The following is an 8,087-nucleotide window of genomic DNA, read 5'->3' as shown; positions in this document are numbered from 1 at the left end:
CCAATTCCCCAGACAGAATTTGTATCCTGTTATAGATGCTTTTCATCCTTGGCTGCCTTACAGTGTGCTGCTCCATGGCAGAGACAGGATCTCAGAGGTCTGGCCCAACCTTCTGTCAGCTACTGTCACTATCACGAAAGTTCCAAAATTCTCTCTCTCTCAAGATACAAAAAGCGTGACAGTTTGAGTTAAAAGAACAGGTGTACTTGTGGCACCTTAGAGACTAACAAATTTATTTGAGCACAAGCTTTTGTGGGCTACAGCCCACTTATTGAATTACAATATAATGATATAAAAAGTCTGGAAAATGAAGTGTCCAATACTTATTAACAATAAATAAAGCCTATAACCATATATTAAAATAAATTCAATCGAAAGATAACTATTGTCTGTAAGACTAAAAGCAAGTTATTGGCAAATAACTAGAGGATACTAAATGTCATAATTTAGTTGAATCTGGATTCAAGGATTCTTGTAATGTTAATTACATTGTCTCCTATACTTTTTGAGTTGATAACCATAGCCAGTTGGATTCCAGTTAAGGAATTTAATACAGCAGTTTGAGAACAGAACCATCTTTATGATGTGGAAATGGGGGAGGATTTTATAACCATATAATAACATCTAGCTCTTACATTGTGCTTTTCATCAGTAGACCTAAAAATGTTCTACAATCTTTAAGGTATTTATCACCAGAACTTCCCTATGATGTAGAAAAGCATTTATCCCAATTTTTACAGATGGGGAACTGATATAAGAGTGACCAGCAATGTTTAAAATGTTGAAGAAGGTATAAACTAAATAACTAGAAAATAGAGGTGGGATGTGAGACACTGTTGTAGCCAGTATTACTCTCATAAAAGGTACGTCAATGTTGAGAAACAAAACAGCTAAAGTTGAATAATTGATTTTATTGGCTTTATCGGTAGCAAAATTATAGGGCAAGATTTCAAAAAATTTCAGCCTCAGCAACTTCCATTGTTCTCAGCTCTTTTCAGTGCAAGTCCCTGGGTTCTGACCACGTTTCATATTTAGGCTCCATCTACACAGAAGTGCTACAGCGGTGCAGCTGCATTAAGCTAACGAGAGCTCTCCTGTCGGCTTAATTACTCCACCTCCATAGGCATGTGTACGGGATGTGCCCAGGCACACCCTAATGTCTCAAAAAAAAATGGCTTTGCATTTTAATTTCATCGCATGATAAGCTCTTTTAGTTTTAAAGTATGGATTGTTGCATTATGAAATAAGCGCTGAATTGTGGAATACAGATGTTGTAGAAATGTATGGAAAGCCCGTGTTCGCTCACAGCATGTGTCCCCACTACTGCGGCACCGCATTACCATTGGTCCCTCCCTCCCACTCTGACTGCTATTCTAGAGAATTCTTTGACCTATATAAGCAGCTGCGTCAGGCGTGCCCAGTGCAGTGTTTACAGTGTTTGTAATCTTTATTATGTGTACTCCACTGAAATAGCATAACAAGCCCATGGCTTTACATTTTAATTCAATCGTATGATACCCCCCTTTTAATTTTAAAATATGGATTGGTTTGTTCTTAAGATAAGAAAAGGAGAAGACAAACATTATTATTAATGTGCTGATGATAGTGCAAATACCTCAGACTCCTCGGTTAAGAACTGACATGAAGATAATGCCACCACCAGTTCCAATAAACTGAGTAATGACCAACAGAGACTGACTGTCTCTTAGTTCAGGTCACTCTATTTCCTATTCAAAGTCATCAAACATTTTATCTGATGACCCAGTCTGTGATATTCCAAAAAATAGATTAGAACGCCAGTCTCAATTATCTAGAGGTCCTTATCAGCCTAGATTGAGCATGTTTCCTAGAAGTAAAATAGGAACTAAACAAAGAAGTTTTCAGTCCGATTGGTATGAAAAGTATAGGTGGTTAGAATATAGCCCATCAAAGGACACAGCATTTTGCTTTTACTGCTGTTTCTTCTCCTCTAATGATGCAGCAAACAAAAGTCACACTGATCCAGCATTTATTGTTAAGGGATTCAGAAACTAGCATAGGGCTAACAAATGTTTTTAAAACCACCAACTGTCAAAATCTCATGTGTTGAGCTGTTCTTCATGGTAAAGTTTTAGTGAAGGGAAACCTATTGATGTATTGTTGGGTGAGGCAAGCAGGCTTATCTGTCTAAACAAGAAGAAGAACGGTGCCATAACCGAAGTGTAATGGAGCGACTGATTGACGTTGTTCTGTGTTTGGCAAAAGGTGGGAAACCATTCAGGGGTCACAATGAAAAAGCTGAGTTTCGAGAAAGGTTTATTTCTAAATCTTGTCAATATGCTCCTATATGGAAAAGCATATGCAACAATCTCCTGAAAACGCTACCTGAGTAATCTCATCCAAAATGATTTAATTGTGACCTTGCACAACGTTGTGCAACAAAAAATTGTGTCTTCACTAAATGGAAAAATGGTCTCAATAATTGCCAATGACACTACTGACTGTGGACACCCTGAACAGATGTCCATTGTGGTGTGGTATTTTGACAATGAAAAACATAGTCCAGCTGAACATTTTCTGTCTGTTCAGAGACTATTAACAGTTGATGCTCTGTCTATTTTTGACCAGTTAAATGACGTCCTTGGCATTCTTAAAATTGACTGGTCATCAGTGATGTCTGTCTGTTTTGATGGCTCATCGAGTATGTCTGGATGTATTGTGGGAGTTCAAATGAAATATAGAGAAAGAAACAGTGAAATACTCTGTGTACACTGCTATGCACATTGTTTGAACCTCATCCTAGTAGATGCATGCACTTCAGGTAAACAAAACAGAACTGCCTTTGATTTTTTTGGTGTTATTCGACTCTTTATGGCTTCATGGAGGGGAGTCCTGTGTGATATGCAGTAATAGAGAAGATTTCACAAGAAGTAGGATCCCAGCTGAAGACTGTCAAGTCACTGTCAAACACAAGATGGACATACAGAGCAGAAGCAGTGGCTGCTGTAAAACAAAACTACTCCGTCATTTTACAAGCTTTGCAAGAGATTATCAAAACAACTCACCTTGCTGACGCTAAAATAAAAGTCAGGAGCCTTTTCCATGAACTAAATTCATTCAAGTTCATCTTTGCCCTTCACATGATGCACCCTATTCTCCAGATGGTGGTAAAAGTGAGTAAGGCTCTTCAAGCTCCAGATCTCAACTTACTTACTGCAATGACTGGGGTGACAAGCTTGAGTAACTCTTTGGCTGCGATGAGAAGTGGTCCAGAATATTTTCAATCTATTTTCAATGACTGTGTGAAAATGTGTGTAGAGAATGAGGTATCAATTCCCCCAGTTAAGAAGAGAAAAACATCCACTTGTATTGATGTGTTTGAGTCCCAGCATCACTTTGATACAAAAGAGGAGCAGGAAAGAATAACTTCATTTTGCTCACTCCTAGACTCAATGATTACTAGCTTTGACTAGCAATTCGAACAGAAGACTTGTAAAATTGTGACTGCAATGGGAAAACTGCTGAGCTTAGACATTGGCAGGGACAATGTGAGAATCATTGCCAACAAATGTAAAGTGTCCTTGGATGAGTTGGAAGCTGAAGTCGGATTGCTTTGGGGTTATGATGGATCTGTTCCTAAAGGTAGCACTATGAACACCACCAGAGAGTGGCTTGATTGGCTAAAGGAATCAGATCTGTCTTCCATACAGGCCTTTTACAAATCTATTCAGTGCTTTGCAGTCTTACCTGTTACAAGCTGTTCATGTGAAAGCCTTTTTGAAATTAGCACATATAAAAACCAAACTAAGGAGTACAATGTCCCAACAGCGGCTCAACTCACTCATGATTTTGAACAAGAATTGGCTTCATCAGTTAATTATAATGATGTGATTGAGGAATTTAAGTCCATAACACCTGATGAGTGATGTCTCATTCTCTAGGACAGGAAGATGAAAAAAACCTTAATCTGTTGTGGTCAATTTGAGTTAGTTCATTATCTGGTTAAAGATAAAGATCATGAAAATTGACTGTATCTTTGTCTATGCCTGGTTATCACTACAGCAAAAATTTGGTATTTTGTGTCTCTTTTTTTAAGTTTGTATTTTTAAAGTAAAATTTAGTTGTTAATTTAAAAAAGTTGTTTTAGTTTCTTTAGTTTGTTTATTGAATAAAAAATAATGTCTTTTATGATTGAGTGTTGTGACAAAGTTCCTCCTCTACCTTAGTGGGTCCTGCGCTTATTGGTGGATTTGTTCACCTCAGTGATCTTCCCCTCTTGTGGAACCCACAGTCTGGGTCAGCTCCTCCTGTGTCTGATCAGGAGTTGGGAGGTTTTGGGGGAACCCAGGCCCCCCCCCCCTCTACTCCAGGTTCCAGCCCAGGGCCCTGTGGATCGCAGCTGTCTATAGTGCCTCCTGTAACAGCTGCATGACAGCTACAACTCCCTGGGCTACTTCCCCATGGCCTACTTCCCCATGGCCTCCTCCAAACACCTTCTTTATCCTCACCACAGGACCTTCCTCCTGGTGTCTGATAACGCTTGTCCTCCTCAATCCTCCAGCAGTACACTCTGTCACTCTCAGCTTCTTGCTCCCAGCTCCTCAGACACACTCCTTCTCCTCTGGCTCCTCCCTGCCTAACTGGAGTGAGCTCCTTTTTAAACCCAGGTGCCCTGATTAGCCTGCCTTGATTGGCTGCAGGTATTCTAATTAAAGTAGCTATCTCTACTGCCTTCTAGAAAGATCTTAATTGGCCCCAGGTGCCTTGATTAACCTGGAGCAACTGCCATTTGGTTACCAGGGTACTAGGGATTTGTTTAGCCTGGGGCTAACATACATGTTTCTCAGTACTTTACTGTAGTCATCTGGCCTTGCCCCATCACAGTATCCAATAAATGTTTGCCTTTAAAAAAAAAAATTCCCTGGGTACACACCCTAATAAAATGTGCTGTGCGCACCTATGTCCACCTCCCATGAGAGGCAGTAGCTATGTTAGTGGGAGAAGCTCTCCAGCTGACATCGCACTGTCTATACCAGTGCTTAGGTTGGTGTAATTTACATCACTCAGGAGTGTGAATAATCCACACTCCTGAGCAACGTAAATTATACTGAAGTACATTCTAGGGTAGACAAGGTCTGAGATGCCTAAATGGGACCTGAGAGGTTTTGAAAATCTACTCACTCTGGAATTCATGAGGGTCCGTCAGTGGAAAAGGCTTATGAATATGCGGCTTCTTACCTCTATGTGATTGGTTCAAATAATCAGATATAGTTTGGTAGTAGCCAAATGTAATAATTAGAACTGGGCACACTGAAGCTTCAAATGTGGTGACATAAGTGCAGCCTTACCAAATTCACAGCCCGTTTTGGTAAATTTCATGGTCATAGATTTTAAAAAATCATAAATTTAATTATTTCAGTTATTTAAATCTGAAATTTCATGGGGTTGTAATTGTAAGGGTCCTGAGCCAAAAAGGCATTGTGGTGGGGTCGAAAGGTTAGTGGGCGGGGTTGCAGTACTGCTACCCTTACTTCTGTACTGCTGTTGGTGGCGGTACTGCCTTCAGAGCTGGGCAGCTGGAGAGCGGTGGCTGCTGGACAGAAGCCCATTGCTGAAGGCAGAGCCGCCATCAACAGCAACACAGAAGTAAGGATGGCATGGTGTGGTATTGACACCCTTACTTCGGCGCTGCTGCCTGCAGAGCTGGGTCCTTAGTCAGAAGCCACCGCTCTCTGGCTACCCAGCTCAGAAGGCAGCAGTGCAGAAGTAGGGTGACAATACCGCCTCCCCACTAAAATAACCTTGTGATCCCCCTGGAACTCCCTTTTGGTTCAGGACCACCAATTTGAGAAATGCTGGTCTCCCCTGTGAAATCTGCATAGTATGAGGTAAAAGCACTCAAAAGACCAGATTTCACAGTGGGAGACAGATTTCATGGTCCTTGATGCATACATTTTCATGGCCATGAATTTGGTAGGGCCCTAGACTTAAGTGGTAGCGTTTTTGTTGCTATAAATCAAAAGTGGCTGCACCAGTTTAATTTTCTTTCAAATTTGGCAGAGATATTCACTACTAGGCAAAGCTGATATAAACCAGATTTCAGTCTCCTGCTCCCTTCCCTCTGCACCATGGGATTTGGTGGAGGGAAGGAAAAATCAGTGTCACCTCTGCAGGGATCCACGCCTACTCACAGGAAGAGGAGTAGTTAGGGGCCTGATCCTACTCAAGCTGAAGTCAATGGCCAAACCTGTAGTGACTCAAATGGTTCAGGATTGAGCATTTAATGCCTACACAGAGTCTGAATTGTAACAGAGGGGTAGTCGTGTTAGTCTGGATCTGTAAAAGCAGCAAAGAATCCTGTGGCACCTTATAGACTAACAGACGTTTTGGAGCATGAGCTTTCGTGGGTGAATACCTACTTCATCAGATGCATCAGATGAATTCACCCACAAAAGCTCATGCTCCAAAACGTCTGTTAGTCTATAAGGTGCTACAGGATTCTTTGCTGCTTTTACAGAGTCTGAATTGTCATTGCATTAATCCTTACCTATTTACTTATTTAGAGTGTAAGCTCTTCGGATAGGGAGTAGCTACTGCCCTCTGTTATAGTGCCTAACAAAATGGGGCCCTGATCTTGACTAATCTCTACTGCAATAAACATGATTAATAGTAATAACTCCGGTTTTATGTTGGTGCATCTCCATTGAAACCAATGGTGTTACACTGGTGTAAACTGGAGTAATGTTTTAGTGAGCATGGCCCGTAGTCTGCAGTAATTTACATAGGTTCCCATTGTGCAGCTTGGAACTCCCCTTCTCCTCCAGCCACCCCCTAAGGGGATTTCAGGATAGTCACAGTTGGAGGAACACCTGAATGAATGGCACTGTGCAGGCGTCTCTAGCAACAGTGGAGCCAAGGGACCTCAGTAAGATAAACCTTTGCCTCTGGCACATTTCCCCTATCACTTTCTGATTTAGGCGGTAGAGCTCACAGCTTCTTCTCCAGGAGACAAACCTCACCTTTATAACAGAAGAATTCCAGGGAAACTCTGCCAATTGAAATGTGACTTTACACTCACTCACGTGGAAATAACTTGCCTAGGGAAACATGGGGCCCAAGGAGTTTTAAAGGATTTTTTTTGGATGAATTAGAAACCTCTGAAAACAGGACTTTCTAATGCAAGTATCCTCTCAACCTTATTATACACTTACTAACGTACCATTTCACACATCCACATTTATACATTATGGGCCTATATTTTTTTCCATGGATACATGGGTGCAATTCCCTTTGAAGTCAGCAGGGACTTCATGTGTGCATGCGAAAGCTGAATCAGCCCCATGTGCGTGAAATACTTGTGAATGACTGTTTAGATGAAACAGCCGCTTTTCCTGGCAAACATTGAGACTTGGTCTACACTACGCGTTTAAGCCGATTTTAGCAGCGTTAAACCGATTTAACGCTGTACCCGTCCACACTACGAGGCCCTTTATATCGATATAAAGGGCTCTTTAAATCGGTTTCTGTATTCTTCCCCGACGAGAGGAGTAGCGCTAAAATCGGTATTACCATATCGGATTAGGGTTAGTATGGCCGCAAATCGACGGTATTGGCCTCTGGGTGGTATCCCACAGTGCACCACTGTGACCGCTCTGGACAGCAATCTCAACTCGGATGCGGTGGCTAGGTAAACAGGAAAAGCCCCGCGAAATTTTGATTTTCATTTCCTGTTTGCCCAGCGTGGAGCTCTGATCAGCATGGGTGGCAATGCAGTCCCAAATCCAAAAAAAATTCCAGCATGGACCGTACGGGAGATACTGAATCTGGTCGCTGTATGGGGAAACAAATCTGTTCTATCAAAGCTCCGTTACAGAAGACGAAATGCCAAAGCGTTTGGGAAAAAAATCTCCAGGCTACACAGTGCTGCGTGACAAGTGTAACGGGAAGCCAGAGACTCAAATGGATGCTCATGGAGGGAGAGAGGGGGTACTGAGGACTCCAGCTATCCCACAGTCCCCAGCAGTCTCTGAAAAGTATTTGCATTCTTGGCTGAGCTCCCAATGCCTGTAGGGTCAAACACATTGTCCGGCTTGGTTCAGGGAATAGCT

The sequence above is a fragment of the Gopherus evgoodei genome, chromosome 2 (assembly GCF_007399415.2).
Source record: "Gopherus evgoodei ecotype Sinaloan lineage chromosome 2, rGopEvg1_v1.p, whole genome shotgun sequence".
NCBI classification, from domain to species: Eukaryota; Metazoa; Chordata; order Testudines; family Testudinidae; genus Gopherus; species Gopherus evgoodei.
The sequence above is the reverse complement of the archived record's forward strand: the minus strand, read 5'-3'. Positions refer to the sequence as shown.